This window comes from Coenobita brevimanus, chromosome 55, assembly GCF_032717465.1.
Source record: "Coenobita brevimanus isolate Jiangsu-jjx chromosome 55, ASM3271746v2, whole genome shotgun sequence".
Classification (NCBI taxonomy): Eukaryota; Metazoa; Arthropoda; class Malacostraca; order Decapoda; family Coenobitidae; genus Coenobita; species Coenobita brevimanus.
The window spans coordinates 52243595-52265039 of record NC_137008.1 but is presented as its reverse complement, the minus strand read 5'-3'; the positions used below and the strand labels follow the sequence as shown (position 1 = coordinate 52265039).

Sequence of the window (21445 nt, the reverse complement as noted above, 5' to 3'; positions counted from 1 at the left end):
CCACCTTCGCCCCCTCCATTCAACCTACACCACCACCCTCACCCCCTCCATCCATCCTACACTACTACCCTCACTCCTTCGAACCTACACCACCACCCTCACCCCCTCTACCCATCCTAGACCACCATCTTCACCCCTTCCATCCAACCTACACCACCAACCTCACCTCCATCCAACCATCCTACACCACCACCCTCACATCCCCATCCATCCTACACCATCATCCTGACCCCATTAATCCTGTCTTATCCTACAACATTCACAATATCTAACCTCTATTAACCATCCTATCTAACTGACATGCTCCATCCTAATTCCACCTACACAAGTATCATGTATTTAACGCCAGTAATCACGTTCCATCCTAGATATCTTACCGCATCCTATATTCTTCAGTTTCTTTATCTCTCTGTGCTAACCTGCTTCAACCTAATTTTGGAGAGAGAGAGAGAGAGAGAGAGAGAGAGAGAGAGAGAGAGAGAGAATGAAGTTATGACGATGGTCAAGGCTGTGTGTGTGTGTGTGTGTGTGTGTTTCATCTGGCGAGAATGGCAACCCTCACAGACGTCACTGAATATCACGACGTCATCAATCCCCTTCAGAGCTGCGGGATATTTACCGGGCTATTTTTGCTACAGCTACTCGATTTTATTCACCTATTATCCAACTTTTTCCTTCGTCATTCCCCACATTTGTCTAAGATTCTTTGATGCACCCCCCTCCTTTGGGAAATAATTTTAAACTAAATTCTGTAGTTATTCAAATCCATCTAGTGTTTATATTTTTTACCTGTAACGGCAAAAATTTAGCGGGACTCTGGAGAGTTATATAAAATTTTGGGAATATTTTGGAATTTTGTACTGCGATGTAGGACGATAATCACTTGAGGATCAAAATAATTCTAGCCTTACTCTTACAAAGCACGAATTAAAAGCCCCCTCCCACCAAAATGGGGCATTTGGCCATAAAACTTATCAAGCCTATAAGTAATAACACATTAGAAAGCATACTTAGAGAGAGAGAGAGAGAGACCAGCTTTCCCTCCCTCTATTCCCCCCGCCCCTCTTCTACTCATTAACTTATATACTGCCCAACGGTTGGACACCTGTATCGTTATTTATCCAACATACCTGATTTCACACCGGAAACGCAAGACTTCACTTCGGACACACCTGACTTATCTTTTAACACACCTCCATTAACTACACGAGACCTGGCTTCTTTTAACACCTAACTTAACTGTATAACACTTTAACACAGCACTTCACTTGACATCTGACTTCATCTGGCATATACATCCTGACAAACACACTTCACATGACACGTAACTTATCCCGAAACACACACACACGCACACACACACACACACACACACACACACACACACACACACACACACACACACACACACACATTAACTAAGCCAGATTTCTGAGGATTACAGCCCAGTTTGTGAAGGTAATATTCGGTACTTCATGCCAAACAAACACAGGATCAATTTGCCCAATAGTAACTGATACATAAATAAATAAAATTAATAAATAAAAGATGCCAATATATAAATAACAAAGATGTCTTCAATGTGTGTGTGTGTGTGTGTGTGTGTGTGTGTGTGTGTGTGTGTGTGTGTGTGTGTGTGTGTGTGTGGAGAGAGAGAGAGAGAGAGAGGGGGGGGGGCATTCTGAGGTAATGCCATGTATGGATAAAACAATTGTTTCTACCGTAATACAACTCAAATGTAGATGTTATATAGGTCTTATGGCTATTTCTAAAGTAATACGCCTCACTGCTGGAGTGTCATGAAACAAATTAGACTATTCAATCAATAGCAGGTATAAAAAAGGATACGCTACAACAGTTCTGATTATTTCTATAGTAATAGGCCAAGGCTGATGCAAGGACTGTCTCGGTTATCATTTCTTTCAACACAGGTCTAATGTATGGACTATGTAAACCAGCTCTAAATATCTGTCGTATTAGGACTACCATAATTTTAAAAGGTCAAATGTTTGGATGCACTAAACCGACTCTGATTCTGATCTTTTCCGTCGTACGCCCCACTGCCTGATTATTTCTGCTGTAACAGGTTTCACGCCCACATATGTAAAGAATTAAACTATTTAAACTGTATCATTGCTCTGCAAGAACTATGCAAACCTTATTTCTTTGCTCACCGTCATGCCACATGTGTTTACTGAAGACTGGTTTCCATATCACCATTAAATCTTGGTTTGCTGTGGAAGCACTATGTTTTATTAACGCTAACGCCACACAATTAATTTGGCACTGCCGCACCACTGTGATACAGTATCTTATACAGAATAACACCACTATGATTTGTTCAGCTGAGATGCATCCTGCCAATACAAGGGTTGCAAGTTATAGTTTATCTATTAATCTTTTCGCTGCTGTGGACACAGTCACTTTATTCACACTAAAACCAGGCGGTACTGTTTGGGTGAGATTTCCAGCCGACAGGGCGTTACAAGGAATATCGATTAACTGTTCCGCTACTAAGGACGTGCTCATTCAGGCTAACACCAAACGATTTTAGGCACAATAGATACACCATGACAATCAATCGGTTAAACAAGAGTCCTGAGTAACTATTTGGTTGTATTTCTTCACGTAAAAAACAGACAATCTGGTTCATGCTTTCGTTGCTATGGACACACTGACACGTTTCAAGCTTACAAGATACGATTTTACACAGGTGAAACAAATCGCAACACTCAACAGGTATCAAGTAATTGGTCAGTGGGGATGCACGCACTGGGTACAGATTTTGGCCTACAGACAAATTTGCTCGGATAAGCAATTCCGTACCTTGCCAATAACCTTTTTACCTCTATGGACATACAAACACTAGCCGATTTTATTCAGATGAGCAAATCCTGTCACTTCGATTAACACTATAGTTCTTTCACCTTAACTTGGTCCTGATTTTCGTTATTTTGCAGCTCATTTCGCGTACCTCAGTAGCAGAAAAAGACAGTCCCGCAGTGCTACCTTTCCACAGCACTTTTTAGGGATTAGCATCATATTCTTGAGTTAACCTCTCGTTATAACTCGGCAGTCGAAATGGAAAGACGGCAATTTGGAAAAAAAAAAAAAGTATAATTACTGCCATAAATGCACCATGCGATTATACTGTACACAGGTGAGGAGAAATGACATCACTCAGTGGGCAGTATCGATCACATTCCCTCGTTGGTATAGGCACAAGTATAAATTTTGGTCACCCCCACACGATTCCGGTCTATATTAATCTTTTCACTGCCATATTTTGTTATTAATTACCTCTGTCACTGCCTCACGTAACACACCAAACCATTTCATGTAGCTTAAGGGTGGTTTACATTATGTATCTCTCTACTAATATGGCTCCACTAGAAATAACTAACGTTTCTCCAACAGTTAGATATCACTTTATTCTTTCTCTCACACTTTCTTGTCTTTCACACTTCAGGGTTCGACAGCAAAATTCTGCACACTGGATTTAGTCCAACATTTTTTTCCCCCAACCCTTACTGCACGGTCACGTCCATGCACGTAAAAATGACACAAACACACACACACACACACACACACACAGTCGCTGATGAAACTCCCAAGGCCATTGTCTCGACATCCAAGGTAGGTTGGTAGAGCGGAGTGAAGGTCAGGTTAGGTTAGGTTAGGCTGTTAGGTTGGGTTGGGTTAGGTTTGGCTGAAGGTTGGGTGTATGTGCTTGAGTGCATGCTCGGAGGGGGGATGGTTGGATACATGTGGGTGGGGCGAAGAGAAGTGAAGGCAGAAGAGTTCAATAAATGTGAGAAAGAAGGAGGAAGATAATGGAAGGAAAAGAAAAACTGAGGAGGAAAAAACCGAGGGAATAAATTCACAGAAAGTGGAGAAAAGAGAGATGGAAAGAAATAAAAAATATAAGCAAAATGAGTGGGTAGTAAAGGCTACGAAGGTAATATGCGGGAAGGAGAGAAAAAAAGAGGTGGAATAAAGGAAGAAGGAAAGCCAACAATGATGGGTTCCGGAGACACGAGGAGGCAACGGCGGTGGAAAAAATGGGTGAAGGGCAAGGTCACAGAAAAACGCCGATAATGAGGAAGTGAGGATAGAAGAGAGAAGATGAGAAGAGGAAGATAGAAGAAGAATGGGAGGAGTGGGAGGAAGAACTGGGAGTAGGACGAGGAGAGTTGACGTGTGGTGGTTGGAACAGAAGAGACGGAGTGGGATAGAGAGGGGACTGTTGGAGGGTGAGGAGAAATGAAGCAAGCAGAGGAGAGGACTGAATGAGAAGTGAGAGGGAGTGTGGGGAGAGGATTGAGAGGGAAAGGAGGGAGAGAAGAACGGGAGGAGAGGAAGAGGGGAGGGGGGGAATGCAAGGATACAAGCCAACGAGCGACAAAGTGAGAAGTGGGAAAGAGTAGGAGGAGAAGCGAGTGGAGGAGAGGATTGGTGGAGAATGAGGAGCTACCTGGTGAGGGTGTAGTGGTCGACCTCCTTGCTCTGGCTCCACTTTGCTCCTCCTCCTCCTCCTCCCTCTCCTCTCCACTCCCCCTCGTCTCCTTCTTCGTCCCTCCCTCCTTCCCACCTCCCTAATACCTCCCGTCCCCCTCCCTTCTCTGGCTGTCATTGATTCCTGCGCGCACACTCTCTCCCTCTTGCTTCCCTCCCTTCCTCCAGCCTTCCCTCCCTCTCTCTAACGCCCCCTCTTCCCCCTTACCCCTCCCATCCATCCTCTCCATCACTTCCTCCCTCCTCCTCCTTCCCCCTCTCTATCTTTTCCTCTCCCCATTCTTCGAGATTCCCTCCTTCTTCCCCTTTCTCTTTTGTTCACTCCCTATCCTTTCCTTCACTTCCTTCCCCCTCTCTATCTTTTTTCCCCCCGTCCCCCCCTCCCCCCCTCTCTCTCTTTCCTTACCCTTGCAAATCCTTCGGTCGACTCCCTCCCTCCCTCCCAAATATGACTCACTCTCTGCTGCCCTCCCACTTCCCTACCTCCTCCCCCCCAATCACCATTCCCCCTCCCCTCCTCCTACCATTCCCCCACCACGCCTCCCAGTCCCTCCCACCATTCCCTCCCTCCCTTCCCTTCATCACATAATTTTCTTCCCGCCCTCCCACCGCTCCCTCCATCCCCCTTCCCTTCCTCACATCCCTTCATCCCTACCACTCCCTTTCTTCCTTCACTCCCCCTTCCTTCCCTCTTTACCACCATTTCTTCCCACATACTCCCCACCACTCCCTCCCCGTTCATTCTTTCTCTCTCTCTCTCTCTCTCTCTCCCACCATTCCTTCCCACATACTCCTCACCACTCCCTCCCCGTTCATTCCCTCTCTCACCCTCCCCTCCCCTTTCCCTTCCTCGTCCCATGCACTCTCTCTCTCTCTCTCTCCAGACGCGTTGCATTAGGGCAGCGTATGTCCAGGGAGTGAGAATGTAAGAGTTGCTATGGTAGTCCAGCGTTGCACAGTGCACTCGTTACCATAGCAACCACCACGCTCATAACATCCCTCACCATCCCATCGTCACATGTATACAATTATCTGTACACACACCATCCCTCTGCACCTTCACCTGTACACATACCATCTTTGTTATTTGTACAAACACACACACACACACACACACACACACACCACTTCACTGTCGACACAGTTCAGACGTTAAAAGGACTTAACACTTTTCTGGGAGTTCGATAACCAGGTTTAAATCCACAAACATCTGATCACTCCCCCTCTATAATTAATCTGTATTTATAAGAAGAATGAGAGAAAAGGGAAGATACTGTTCTCTTGCTGTTCCCTAAAAAAAAAAAAACTAAAAATTCTGACTCCCTTTTTACTCTAACTTGGCATAAAACTGCAACTTTTTAATCATGAATTAAGATTAACACTTAAATATAATGCTAGTCATAAAAAGCCTCATGGAAAGGATTCAGAGCTGCGGTATTGTCTTATTATGCCACTGCGGTACGTGAAATAAGCTGCAATAGGATAAAAATCAGGACCACGATAAGATAAAGTTACAGCAGTAGCGACAGGGAATGTCTATCGCGCGTATGGGATCCTCGGCGATGGACCGTGATACACACAACTTGTAACCAATGACCTTTTGTTTACTATTCCATTGAGCCTGGGGACGTCTCTCTCTCTCTCTCTCTCCATTTTAATTCTTGCCATCTCCTGAGGATTTTGTTCAACTTTCTAGAACTGGTGGGGTTAGATATAGCCTCAAGAAACCCTTTATTACGAGAGGGTTTTCCTAAACCGAATAAACTCCTCTGGCACCAGTAAGAATAAACTAAAAGTGTCACCCGGATACAAAGGGTTACGATTTGTTCTTGCAAGTTGTCGACAAGGTCACGAGTGTAAAAATCTTTCCATGACACTTGTTCTTACCACAATTTTGTTGCTGTGACTGAGATGTTTATTTCTATATTTATTAACTGGAAGGGCAAGGAAGGAATGTAGTAAATACTCAGTGCCTACAATTCTTCGAGCCAAAACACATCTATCATTACGGCAAGGAACTGATCATTAAGACTGTGAACCTCAGCCCTTATTATTTCCAAAGGCGACACACTTTCCAGAGAAAAAGAAATGATACCTTACATAGTTAACAGTGACTTTTTATACTTATTCCCTTCGATACACCGCCGCAATCCTCATACTGATCCTGTTATTTCCACTTTTATTTAGCAAAGGGAAACGTACTGCCGAGGAGTTTTACCAAACCCTTCCAATTCAGAATATCTCCTAAGATGAACAAATTCGTCTGGAGATAGCAAAAGCAAAAAGGAACCATATATTACATCATCAGATAAAGACAGCTAAGCATTCGATAACTTTCTGAGACAAGGACAAACTAATGAAGATGTGCAATATCAAGGCCAAAACAGTAAACGAGAGTATTGTGGGCAAGAGGCCCTTACAGCTGGGAAAGGGTACTGTGGGTCACAAAAGTATCGGTGCACAATATGCGTAAAACATTTGGGACCACAGAAGGAAGGTCACCGAAATATTTGTGTCCGACCTACCACACGAAGGTTGCCCTGACCTTGGGTGTCATATAGCCAACTAGCACTATCCTCTTGCAAACATATAGCAAATGTTATGTTTATATGAGAAGACATTGTTCATACATAATGAGACGTTGGTGAACATCAGCAGTCGTTCGAATGTTCTCGGTAGGTATCGGACCCCCTGTGCACCTACAGTATACTTTTGTGACCCATAGTACATGGACTAGCTGTCATTATACCAGTTCACGGTGAAGTATATATGTGGTCTACTTGCCTGGTGGTTTAGTGATACAGTAGGCATGTGAGATGGCTCTTTTGTCACATAAAATGATACCAGGGGCGTGGGTCAACCTCCTAACCATTTTTGTTGGACTAGAGTAGCTTAGTATCAGGCCCCTAGTTTCGAATGGGGTACTATTGGATTAACATTTTTTTTTGTCTATCTATTAGTTACTCTAAGAGATGGAGTAAGCAACACAGCCATTTTCCCTTGATGATAATAATAATAATAATAATAATAACAGCTAATACTGTTTACCCGGTTTGGCATTTACAATTAGAAGTGGCACATTAAACACTGAACCTGTGTCTAAAAGTATCAGCCGTGCTTGAAACCAACCAAGGATAACCCAATAAGGCCTCTGCGGCGTATTGCTACTGGGGTGCTTCTTTTGGGATCAGGGTTAGCTGGGGGCAAGGGGGAGTAGTTAGTCTTATTCTACATGTAATCTTAAGTATTATTAGTCAGCAAAAAAAATAATAATAATAATTTGTCGGTAACAGATTTAAAACTAACACTGACAGCGTGTAGTGGTAAAAAAAAAAAAAAAAATAAAAAAAAAAAAAAAAGTCAGCAGCTCTGACAGAGGCAGCCTGTTAAGGTATCTTATCGTTTTTTTTTCTTGAAAGAATAAAGGCCTCTGCTTGCTTTTATACTGTGAGGCAAACTGTTACAGTCTTTGGGTGCTGCACAGAATGTACACACTTCCTGCCCTTTAATGTTTGGTACTTCAAAACTTAACATTCTGCCTCTTGTATTATGGCAGGCACAGGCCCTAAATTTTACAAAATTTTCCCTTTGATATTCAAGTGTAACGCTGTAATAGATATTATAAGTATTGTGCAGTCTCAGTTGTTTTGCCCTATCTCCTATCCATAACATTCCAAGTTCATTCAGTTCGTGACAGCCTACATGTGACCTAGATTCTAGATTCAGTATATACCTTACTACTTTATTTGGAAGGACCTGGAGCTTGTTTTGATTTTTTGCCGAGGGCACAGTACCATGCTGACATCGTATACACTGTGTGAAACTGTATGAGCAACCTGACACAAGGTCTTCTTTGCTGCTGTTGGCCAACTTCCTGCCTGTCCGTACAGGAATTCTAATCTACGGGTAGATTTGTTTAATATTGAGCCCATTATTTCATCCCCAGACATAGTAGCATCTAGTCTGCGTCTTAAAAATTTCACAACAGGTACTTCCAAAATATTAATTGAATTGCACTGTATTTGGATATTCTCTGCTGCTTGTAACTTCCTTTTTGAGCCAAACAAAATCGATTCTGTTTTCCCCAGATGTAGTGATAATCTTCTGTCTACGCGCCACTTTTGACAGGATTCAAAGTTTTTGGATAAAGTGTCTTATACTACTCTAGGCTCCTTTCTGGACACAAGAAATAACGTACACTGTCATCCGCATGTAACATAAGATTACAGGTGACAATCAGAATCATGTCACTGACAGCATAAAAATAATAGTGGACCAAGAATGCTTCCCTGTGGCACCCCGCAAGTTTTATTCATCAATTTTGATTCTACTTCATCAACATTTTGTCTTCTGTTGCTGAGGTATGATCTGAACCAATCTACAGATCCTATGCCCATCGCTTGTAGTTTGTCACTGTGTATGCCATGATCAACCGTGTCGAATGCTTTCTGAAGATCTAACAGAACCATACCTGTGTACAGAATTCACCTCCTGACATGTTTGATCACGAGGCTTTTATTTTTACTTATTTATTTATTTATTTTTTTGTGAGACAGGCTATGTGAAGTGGAAGGGAAGGGAGGGAAAGGTATTAGGAGGAGAGGAGAGGACAGCCATACAAGGGAGGAGGAGTGGAGGAGGAGGAGGAGGAGGGGAAAAGGGGAAGGAAAGGGTGATGACAGGAGTGGGAGGGAGAGAAGCATAATGACAAGACAGGGAGGGGGAAGAAGAGGGGGCAGTGAGCGTTGGGAAGGTGAAACAGGGAGAGAAGGGTAATGACAAGGATGGAATAGTGAAAGAGAATGTGAGAAGATGTGTGGGAGGGGAGAAGAGAAGAGGCCAGGGGAAGAAGGACAGAGGGAAGGTGGGTTAAAAGCGTGGAGAGAAGAGGAAGGGATGCAAGGGAGATGGGGGGGGAAGGAAGGGATGAATGTGTGAAGCCGGGAGGGGAGCGAGAGGTTTGCAAGAGGTGGAGGAAGGTTGAAAGGAGGGGGGGGGGAGGATAGGGGGTTTGTGAGTTGCAGACGCCCCCTGACTCTGGCCAGCTGAGAGAGAGAGAGAGAGAGAGAGAGAGAGAGAGAGAGAGAGAGAGAGAGAGAGAGAGAGAGAGAGAGAGAGAGAGAGAGAGAGAGAGAGAGAGAGAGAGAGAGAGAGAGAGAGAATTCTACAGGTAGACATGCACATATATAATTACACAGACTGACAAAGAGACAGAGAAGACGAAAGAGCGAAGGCAGCTGGCAATAATAATGATAATGATACAGTGGCAATAAGATTAATGCTGGCCACGGTAAGTTAGACTGGTGGCGGTGGAAGGGTAGGGGGGGGGGAGGGTCAGGAAACACAGATGCGCCCTTGAACACACAATAAAGTGAGGAGTGAGGGTGTCGTTGTTGTTGATGTTGCAGCAGTCACAAGGCCAACAAACTCAGCGGGTGATTCAGTCTCCGAAAACTTCTTCTACACTTGGATTATTAGGGTTCCAGATTGATGATGCGAATCCGATTCATCAAGTTTCTGCGTCTATCTACCAAGACTCTCGCACAAAAGGTCCTCTACACTTCCTGAGGTTCCATCTTAAGTGAAGCGGAATTCTTAACCCTCTTGACTGCTGTAAAGCCTTTCGATCCATCTAACCGTCTGCTATTTATCTATCTTAGTCTCCGTCAATATCTATCCATCTCAGCCGGTCTATATCTATCCAACCTAATGTCTATATCCATCTCAGTTTATTTATATCTATGACTCAGTCTCCGTCTATAACTATCCAATTTCTACTGATCTACTTATTCTTTTACTAGCTACTACATGTTACGCAATCCACCATCTCTCAGTACGACGTCTTTCCTATGCTGAATGAGGTCGTATGTAATAAACGGAATGGGAATAAAATATGGTGCTAGTGCTGACAGGGTTGTGAGTTCATGATTCCTTGCAAGCAAAATGTTTCTCCAAGGGAAGTCCCGTGATAACCAGAATAATGGGGGGAGAGAGAGAGAGAATCGTACTCAAAACTTAAACGCTTTCGTGCTCGCGAGATGTCTGGGTATCCTTTTTTCTGATTACCCGTTAAGTGTATTCTCTCTCTCTCTCTCTCTCTCTCTCTCTCTCTCATATCGCGGTCATTGGATTTACATATGAGAACAAATAACTCACTTGGTGGTCTAATGCTTGAGGTTTCTCTAGTCGGGGTATAGCTCACGCACTGCGGCGCATTGGTTCGAATCCCAAAGTGGAAGTTTTCATACTACTACTCTTACAGTATATCCTGGACTAGCTTTGAGGTCGCTGCAACTCACGAAGGTTTATTTTGGGAATAACAGTGCTTTGTCTTTTAGTCAGGGTCGCGGGCTTGCTGCGTGTTCGTCTAGAGATCTGATGGCGTTCCGAGTCTAAGCATCAAATTTTGATGATGGTGCTGGCAGTATTTCCTTTTATATGCGACAAATGTTCGGCTGATTTCTAATAATGTGTACACAACTGACACTATTATTAAAACCATGGCACTTCAGGTTTCTAGTTAATACTATACACTGACAATAATAAAACAACTAAAGAATTTCAACTTTCAAGCTAATAACACCGCAAAGAAAACTGACCCTAATATTACACAGCTGACGCCAGTATTACAACTAGTTCTTCAATATGTTCAGTGTCCTCACTTCTTTCCCATTCGTACCTGACTAATAGTAGAGGGATAATTTTGGCTATAGTTATCACTCTCCTGAAGAAAAGGTTCGGCCCTGCACTGAACCTCATACAGACACTTAACGCAATTATGGTGACGCTAACGTTGGGAAGGGAAAGGAGTGATCGAGATGAAGATGGAAAATGGAGCAGGAAGAGTATATCAAAACAGGAAAGGAGGTAACGCGTCATAACCTTATTCCCACTATTTTATGCTCGGTAGGATGGATCTACGAGGAAAATGGAAACACAAAAGCTTATCTTTTTATGACGAAGTGACTCTAGCACCACACTTGTAGCCCCACCACACTCATGGGCATTATGCAGGCACAGAATGACCTTGTGTGGTGGCTGTGGTGGTGGTGGTGGTTATAGACGAGGGAAATATATACATAATGCAGAACGAGGAGTAGAGGGAAAATGAGAATCCTCTTACGACGAAAGGAGAGGGACTGTGTAGGAAAACTATACTGCAGAACGAGGAACAAGAAAAGCAGGAAGGGTAAAAACCAAAGCAGGAGAAATGAGAAAACATGATGCTTGCCCATATTGCTCGACGCAACTGTTTCGAAACATGAACGATTTTACTCATCGTAGTGAAGCGGTCAATACAGCCTCGGGGTGACATATTAAGACGTTAACGGGTGGGGAGGGGGGAAGTGACCTAATTGAAGCACACTCAGGGCGCTACGTGGCCTGTCTTTACCCCAGTCCACTGGCGACTGTAATTTCCAACTGACTATTCTGGAGAAACTAAGTTGTTTTTTCGCCAATTTCCAAGATCTTGTATTACTGTAAGAAAATAACGAAAGAAAATGGTAAAACAATAAAAAAATTTCCACATCGGTAAATACAGAAATGAGCGACAAATTTATTACTGTACTGACAACACCAGATGCTGACTGGGACTCATGATCAACTCCTTGTCGAAAGAGTCGTTTCTGCAGACAGACACGTGGTAAACGGCGCAAATCTCTTACCAAATCTCTCATTCTTCCTGTAAAAACAAATACCAGAAACGAAAGGAAAACTACCGTAAATCATGAGTGGCCTGGCAAAGGAAAAAAACTTATACCTTCCCCTCCAATGGTTTGCCAGCGCGTAGTGGAGCCGCGTCACGTGACCTTGAAACTTCCGCCCACACCCGATAATGAAGCTTTTTACCCCTTCAGGGTCGGAGCAACTCAGATATATTTCTTTCACCGGCAAACGATTTTGTTCTGCGAAGGGTAAGTCATGTGAGCCTGGGAGTTATTACATTTAACATTAACCATGTCATGGCCGGAATACCTTGTTACAAGCTAACATCAGATATATTGAACTAGGGTGAGTCATGGCAGCCCGGGAGTTAAATGTCCCTCACGCCACAGCAGCCAAAAGTCATGTCCGAGCGAATGCGTGAAATTTAATCCATCTTAATATCCTCACTATAAAGCAGTGTCGCCTTACTTTATTAAAATGTCGGCTTGGGTGAATTCGGATTCTTTCTGGTAAGTTCAGGTCGTTTGAATATCTATCTACTACCGTACGTAGTTCTTTACTTCCTCCACCGGGAGCGTCCAGGAGTGGACTTTCCCTCAGTCCAGACATTTCAGACCAATGACCAGTCTTTCCCGTGATTATTGTGGCCACCAGTCCCTAACCACCACTCAAATTAAAACCTCTGAGACACATTGGTTTGTGCGCCTGAACCCACTAGATCAATGTCCAATCGATTATACTGTATGGTTACCACCCAGCGTAGTATATGATTTCCTGGGTTACAAGAAACCATTTGCTTGTCACTCAGTGTAGTCACATGATGGTAGCACTACATCACTGAGACCAATATAGCTTCATCCAGGCCCTTCACATCCATCCATTCCTGCTCAGTCATGAAAAAACTTTAGTTTCAAATGTTACTTAAGGTCAAAACGAAATCGCAGGTCTATGAAGATTTCTTCACAACCATTCAAAAATCTAAAAATATCTAGTTCATTTCAACCAATTTAAGCTCTAAATACAGCTCAACAGAAGTCCAAGTCTACCAGTCTACATCTTTTTTGTTACATCAGGTACTTTAGATAAATTCAGGTGAGTCCTATGAAGGCATGTGCCAAACTAGTTCTGTCATAAAACCGTTTATGATAAACAGTAAGTCAATTAAGGTCTTTCTGCTCTGGGTGGGGAGGATGTGAAGGAGATGGTGGGTATAAGCTGGGATGGTGAGCTATATAGTAGCTACCGGTAGATGAAGTATACTGTACTCTGTGATGAGGGGCACTGGTGGCCAGCCATAAGTCATGGCAATCAATATTAAAATAAATCCTTACTCTATATATCAAATCACATTAATCCAAACTTGGATGTACCGACGACACTGACCCTAACAAATGAACTAGCTAAGGGCCAATTAAGCAAAGTGACAGTGGCTGATCAAACGAAGTAAATAAATTAGGTACCACTTTTTGCCTATTTTTCTCTCTCTTCTGTAGGGTCATTCCATCGTGAGAAACGTTACAATCAGAGACAAGTTACTGATCTACTCTTACTTGTATTTACTTATGTAGGCAATATAAATAAATGTCGTTTACAAGGTATACTACCAACACCTCACACTACATTATGCCATAATCAGATTATTCATATGTTTTTACTCTGATTTTATATAAATTTTTAAAAGTGGCGTGAGATACGTTACCGCGATGCTACCCCACCTTTTACTTTGCATGAGTATTTTCAGTAACTCTGTGATTTTACTAGTTCAGTCAAGAAGTGCTTTATATCAGTAATGTCATGTATGAGGACCATAACGATACCCAGCAAATTCTATTTTTCCTAAGAATTTTGCTACTGTTGAAAATATGACCGTGAGACACATTACAGGAAAAGTGAGAAATGTTACTTGTGCGATTTTTGTTTTTCATATAATTACAAAATCATCTCTTGTGAAGGTTACAGTAATTGTAATTATCACAAAACAATGTAAATCATGTATTAATGTGAAACATGATAAATTAACCAAAACATCATGATTCTTGTAAAGCAGGGTTGGGGGTGATGCAGTGGAAAAGAACAAAGTAATTTTGAATATTATGAACATGAATTACCTTATAACATGTATGTAACCCTACAGCCAATAACTGAACTGAAAGTTACATGATAAGCTTACCCATAAATCACACCAGTGATACAACAACAAAATTAAGGATCAACTATTTGCTCATCGAAGATGGAAAATTCATCCTTTTAGACTAATTGATTGAGGAAGGAAAGTTCACCCCCTTGAATGTTTTGTCATTCTTGACACATGAGGAGTTGGCAATACCTGCACAACCATATCCTCTGAGATCTCATCTCTGTCCGGGTTGTCAGGAAAATGAAACTGGCTATCACCCATTCTCTCAGTGCCTCTCTTAAATAATTAACTTCGAACATGCCTGGCTCCGGAACTGATTCTACCACTGCAACATAATGCTTTGACAACTTTTTGGTAGTGTAATGAACTAGCACATAGTTACCTGGGGATGGTTTTTGTGTTGTCTCAATATCGTAGTACTCTGTGACTCAGGCTGGGACATGAATGACTGACATTTCTACAAGAGATGGTGTACTTTCCCTATCACTGCTAGTACTGGAATCAGACTGTAGGTCATAGCCAGTCTCCTGAAGATAGCACTGCTTAAAAGGTAATTGGTCTGCAGTCAAATGATACAATGCTACCGGTACTTTATAGTGGTCAAGAGGTTTTACTGACCTGCACTGCTGAATGGATTTTGCTGCCTTACAGTTTTTCCAAATCTCTACATATTTTGACTTCTCAGTGTTTATATATTCAGTAGACACATACATTAGTTCAGTTTTATCTGTTATTTGTTCAACCTCCTCATAAAATTCAACAGCAGACCTTAGTGTACAGCGCCTTTGCAAAAGCTGCCTGTAGACATTTCATTTTAGTAAAGCCCCAATCCCATCATGAGGGCCCTTGCCATGATAACTTTCTTGAAAGTTCCATTCAGCAGTGCAGTTGTGGATGTCTTTGCAAAAGGTTAGAGCTGCCATAGAATACCTATTCTTGAAGTGGGCTGCTGACCCATCACTCCACAATGATACATGTGTAAAATGAATCCCAGCAGAATTCAAATAATCAGCTGGAGTCATTGGGGACATGATGGTAAAGCACACTCGCCAGCTACCAGGCAAAATCAATTTACTGTCAAGAAAAAATAAAAACTTAAAGGTACAAACACAGGGGTTTTATCATTGGACTTCAGTGCAGCTACTTTGATTTTTTGTTCAAAGGTGTGTGTGAGAAACGTTACATCATTTTCTGGTAATGTTCCTCACAGTGGGCATGTAGCATGTGTGACAGACCATACGGCTTACCAGGATTTGTTTCAAAGTATCCCAACATTACATTATTAAGGCCTTGGGATGCCTATTTACAATATAAGGTTATGTTGGTATTCTCCAGTTTAGTAGCTGTGTATGGGAAAAATGGGGAAAAAACGAGAGACACGTTACTCCTGAAATACTTCCATTTAAAGGTCATGCTACATTCTGACCACTACATATACGTAAACATCTGTAGTGTTAATCACAACTCAAACAGATCCATTAATAAAACACAATGTCAGCATTCCAAACAATAACATAATCTGGTCAATGATATGAAAATTGCTAAATTCAGCATTGATTTTTCTTTGGTGACATAATATGACAATTTTTTATGCAGCTCCCTCAGTTGACAGTTTAGGCTCTTTTTCTCTTCAGATTCATAAAATTCAATGATTAAGCTTTAAAATGATGTATAATTTGTATACTTTTAAGCAATTCTGATTTTGACACAAAAGGATGACATCTTCATGGAATGACCCTGTAGTTTACTACTGATTCAAAACTAATTTTTACATTCTGAGTGTCAAGGCACAGTCTAATCCCACAGAATGTATAACAGTGTGAACATTTGTCCTTCCATGGAACCCACCAAATGATAATGTACACTGCATACCAAACATGGATTCCTTATTGTCCTACCAAACATCAGACACGTCAAATTACATAGCATTACCCCAAAATTTATCCGTAACAGCGAGGTATACTGCATGTTCACATCTGAGATGAAATTGGTGGAATGGGCAGGCAACAATACTGCAGCGACGCTGTACTTAATATATAGAGGAGTGTTGTAGGTTGGTTATGGGCATGATAAAGATTTAAATCAGAGCTTTTTCTGACATTAAGAAAGTAAGCACACACCATTCCATACACCTGGTGCCTCATAACACACAGATATTATACTATAAACTTTCAAACTTCATCATAAAAAGTCTGCCTTATGATGAATAAAACTGTCTAGCAGCAGCAAGAATATTTAAAATCATATATGGGTCACGTGTGCCTGTGTGGTTATAAAACTGACTGATGGCAAAATGAATGCTTAAAATCATACATGGGTTAAAAGTGCCTGTACAGTAGTTTACTCTTCCGTTTTACAATATCTGCCCATGTAAGCAAAATAACACTTAAAGCAGTGCTGCACATGTACTGTGTAGAAGGTAATGAGTGTCAACCAGCACAGCAAGGTATGACAAACCAAAATAAGCTATGAATGTCTTGCCAAATAAAATGAGCAACTTAGCCAACAACTGCATGGAAACAAATATTGAGAGTGTACAGTGTATTGCTGCAGCACACAAGTAACTGCATGGAAACAAATATAAAGAGTGTACAGTGTATTGCTGCAGTACGCAAGTTTGCAATGCACGATACATCTTGTACAGTAAACCATTGATATACCAAATCCTGTTTTAACAAATGTTGGTTTTAATGACGACCCTGTGCTGGCCAAACGTTGTTCTTTTAGCAAAATTTGTTCAGTAAAAGAATAGACAGGCGGGAAATATTGACCAGCGTGGCATCCCCTATACACACACATATAAGCACACACACCTGCATTCCTCTGTATCCCACAGAAAGCTGCATCAGTCTCTGGGTGACCATTATCGTGAGAAGCCATAAATAGAGCGTTTACTGAAAAAAGGGGCCATTAGACCAAGCTGTATGTTATTGTGTACAACTGTATGGCCGAACGACACTATACATTTAACAATCTTTGTGCGCTAAAAGCCACAACGCCCGGGAAATTACCACACCGCATGGTGTTTGGCTTTAATGAACTATTGGGTTTAGCATCAAGGGTCTGCTAGCAATTATCGAGGGTGTGCTGTATGTATATAGCAGTTGGGGGGGGGGGGTAGATAGTTCCTAACCCTAAGTACACAGTATCAATACTGTACATAAAATACTTTAATGTCTGATGACAGAGAGTCAAAGTTTGGTGTTTTCACCAAGTACAGGTATATGGTGTTTGTCTGTAGGACACAGCACTTCCTCCAATTTTTTTTTTTTTTTTTTTAATGCATTTCTGACAGTGGATCGGTTAATGATGTAGCATCCCGTAAGTGCTCCACTCTTCAGAACAGTACTAAAAAAAAACACTTAGTCTTTAATAAAAAGTAAAAATTTTGGTAACACAAAAACTGTCCCACCCAACCAGTAAACATTCTAACAGCTGACACACTTCTGAATATTGCACTTCAATGAGTTTGATCCAAATACTTCCAGAGTAACTTACTTCTTAAATTAACCGCCACAAGAGGAAATTGTTCTGTTGATTCAAAGTATTTAATAAGACTGAAATTCTGTAAATGAAGGTTCATAAAAAGGAGGGTTTACTATACTGCTCTCTTGTCAGAGATTTGTGGAAATTAATAAAATTTATGTTTTTTCCACACCACTGGTATCTTGGTGATGGTGTGTTCTGCTTGTGACCTACATGTCCACAAAGTCCACAGTTTAAAATGTTAGCAGAAGTAGTTATTCAAATTTGGTGCCTCCACTTTATATTTTCATATGCTTCCACATGTTTGCATACTGTTAATTCAATACACGTGACAAAAGCTTGATGATTTCATCAGGGTTAGGAGATGCCCCTCTGACTGAAGGGGTACGTTATGAAGGGGGGTTTCGTGTGCCGTACTGCACACTAAGTAGAGTTGTCCGCTTTTTTATTATACTATGATATTATCTTAAACCAGGAAGTATAACATTATAATCTCTACTTCATTCATATATATACTGAAGCCAATCTCTTCCCCCCACCCCTCAGGTGTCAAAATGTTACAGTATTTAATCAACTTACAGTGTGCCACATGTACACTCATAAGCCCGGTAAGTAGGTGGTGGCAACCATCATCCACTCACTTGATGTAGTGCTGCATTCTTCTTCCTTCACCTTTATCATTCTTTTGCTGTGTTCCCTCTTCTTTTCTCCTTCAATCCCGTCACTTTTTATTATTATTCTTTCCTTTTTGAGTGGCTTTACATTGAGTGACAACCCTAATGGTTTTCTGTACACCAGGAAACCATTTACAACACTAGGTGGCAACCGCGGTGGCTCAACCGGTAGAGAGGTGGCGTGCGGTCCTAACGGGCCCAGGTTCAAATCCCGGCTGGGGCAGGGAACAGTTTAAGGATTTGAATTTCATTAAATCAGGCTTTACTGATCTACCAGAAGACCCGCTGACATGTCGTAAAAATACCCCCGCTAATACCAATGCACCAGTCCTGTATGAGACAGCCCTAGCATGTATTCAATATGGACGGTGGGTGTTGGCGCCGAAGTGGTGACATGTAGAGGTGTATGGTATGTAGGAGGACTGCTGGGCCTTGATAGCAGGCTGTGAAGCCTATGCCCAGAGTCAGACACATTTAAAAAAAAAAAAAAAAAAAAAAAAAAAAAAAAAAATACCCAACCCACATATGTTCCTTACATGTCAACAATGGCAGAGGGTTAGTGCCCCTCCCCTAAGACAGCTAACTCAAAGACAAACAGCCACCCCCTATGGGATTATGGTGTCTGGCAACAGACAGATGTACAACTGAGACATGTATGAGCTATCATTTAAAAAAAAAAAAAAAAAAAAAAAAAAAAAAAAAAAAATGAAATGAACTGTATAAAGAAACTAAGTACTCTAAAGCTTACAAAGTGGCACTGAGGACACCAGACAGAACCATTAACCCTAAATTATCATATGGCCACCCGTAAGCTATATAAAATTGACTGGCTTTAACAAAAGGTGTTTTCTTTTCATTAGTATGTTAGTGGAGACTGATATTACCTTTATACACTGTGGCCATTCCTATGCCACATTAAATGATCTGGCTGCAGCATGAATGAAAGATTAATCCTTTGACTGCCATGAGTTAAATAAAATACAATTCGTTAAAATTTACAGTACTACGAAGTTCTTTACTCTTGGCCCAAATGTGCATTTTCTTTTTTTCCCCTAAGTTATGTCCCTCTTCAGCACAGTACTGGTGTTAATAGCCAAAATAATATGCTAAGTATGACTCTTTGAAGTCAAAATGTTAAAACTTAGTATTTTCTTGGAAGTATACTCAACTAACAGAGACTGAATTTATGTTCACCACTGGTAAATGCAATTTTAAGCATTTTCTCCTGTATACACATTTGTTGCATATTCACTTTTAAGTGCTTAGTAAATAAAGAGCCGGGAGTGGGGGGGGGAAGCTGTGCAGCTCCTTCAATCATTGCATTTACATTAAAATTAAACAAGGTGAGGTTAGTAACGTAGCTACATGTACTAAAATACAGAAAAAGAAGGTAAAAAATCTCTCCCCATCTCCTTGTTTACTTAGTATATAAAAAAAAAGAACCTGTAACTGATCCTTATACAAGGGAAAATGCTTAGCACTGCTTAAATTCACATATGATCAGGTGAATTTCATTGTCCCTCGGTTAAGTGAAATTCCCCAATTTTACCAAATTTCTCATTAGAAAGGGAAAAAAATATACATTATTCACATGAATATACGAGTATTGACAAGTTCTTCACCCAGAGGTATACTACAACCAGAAAGCACAACTACTGACTAACCAAACCAAGATAATTGAACAGTTTAGCACCAAATCAACACTACTCTCCTCAAACGATTGTGAATCCGTATACAATCTGCCTCACAATATACTGTGGATTGGTCATAATATGAGCATATGCTGATGACACGTAGGAAAATCATACCCAGTACCTCGCTATACATATAATTGGTCCTAACCTGTACAATTTATTGGCAAATCTAACAGCGTACATTAAGGGCATTATTCATTTTAATAAGTGACCGGGCATTCTGCACTTATTACGTAATGATGTTCTCCCACCCAGATGATTCCCAAAATTCACCCTTAACATCTCGTATATTAATGTGGCATCCATACACTAAAGTACTTTAATTCGCTTATTTCAAGAATTGCGCCAAGAGTACACAATTTACAAAGTTGGTGGAAAGCTCATTATTGCGAGAGCATTTTACATCTGCGAGAGGCTTTATCAGTATATAAGGCACAGCATAACTAAAGTGGTGATGGCGTATGGGGCGGGAGGATAATTCACGTTACATCTCCCCACCGCCGCCATGGACGCTGTGCTTGGGGAGCTTCTTCCCGCGCATCTATTTAAACGCCAAATTCTCCCTCTTCTCCATTTAACGATTCGTGACAACGGCAACACGCGTACTAGAACTGCCCATTCTTCCTCATCTCTACAGAATCTCTAGACTATAATGACAATATATGGTAAAACGTGCAAGATATAATTCACGTACCTAGCATTTGAATCAGGGATGGATCCATGAAGGGTGGCGCAGGTGAGCCTCCCTGAATGAAAACATGACTATAGAGCATTTAACTCTTTATAAATATTAGCTTTATAATTATTTTATCTAAAGTTTAAGAATTATATATAATTTTAAAAAATATACCAATTCTTAGGAAGGTCAATTATGGTAGCACCAATATTTTAGAAGGACTTATAATGGCAATAGGGACAGTCTTTTGGTTCCCAAGAAGAACATAAACAAATCTCACAGTACAGCGTCTGCTTCTCGAACAAACATACTAATTTTTCTAGCTCGCTTTCTTTACATGTATCCAATATCAGAATGTTAGTTAAATAAATTATTTCCAATTGTTTTTAACAAAGGATTATGAAGTTATTAAGCAGAGCACTCGTCACAGTCTCGACTAGTGCGCAGGGCTTTCAAACCAATTTGGAAGTGGACGAAATGCAATGGGAAGTGTTATGAGCGACACGTGAGCGCAGAGCAGCCATCTTCCATGTTGCGCAACTCCTGAGTGCCATATGTAACTTACGCGCCTTGCACTTTATACGCCAAGAAATTC

General features: G+C 41.3%; 1 protein-coding gene across 1 annotated transcript in view; it reads right to left on the bottom strand.

Annotated features, from left to right (window-relative positions):
• The window catches only part of LOC145401385 (uncharacterized), a 58909-nt gene extending 38029 nt beyond the window's left edge, over positions 1-20880 (bottom strand). The window contains exon 1 of the mRNA XM_080273718.1: positions 20869-20880. The gene's annotated coding sequence lies outside the window, so the exon portion shown is untranslated. The remainder of the gene's footprint in view (positions 1-20868) is intronic.
• Positions 20881-21445: the final 565 nt, after the last annotated feature.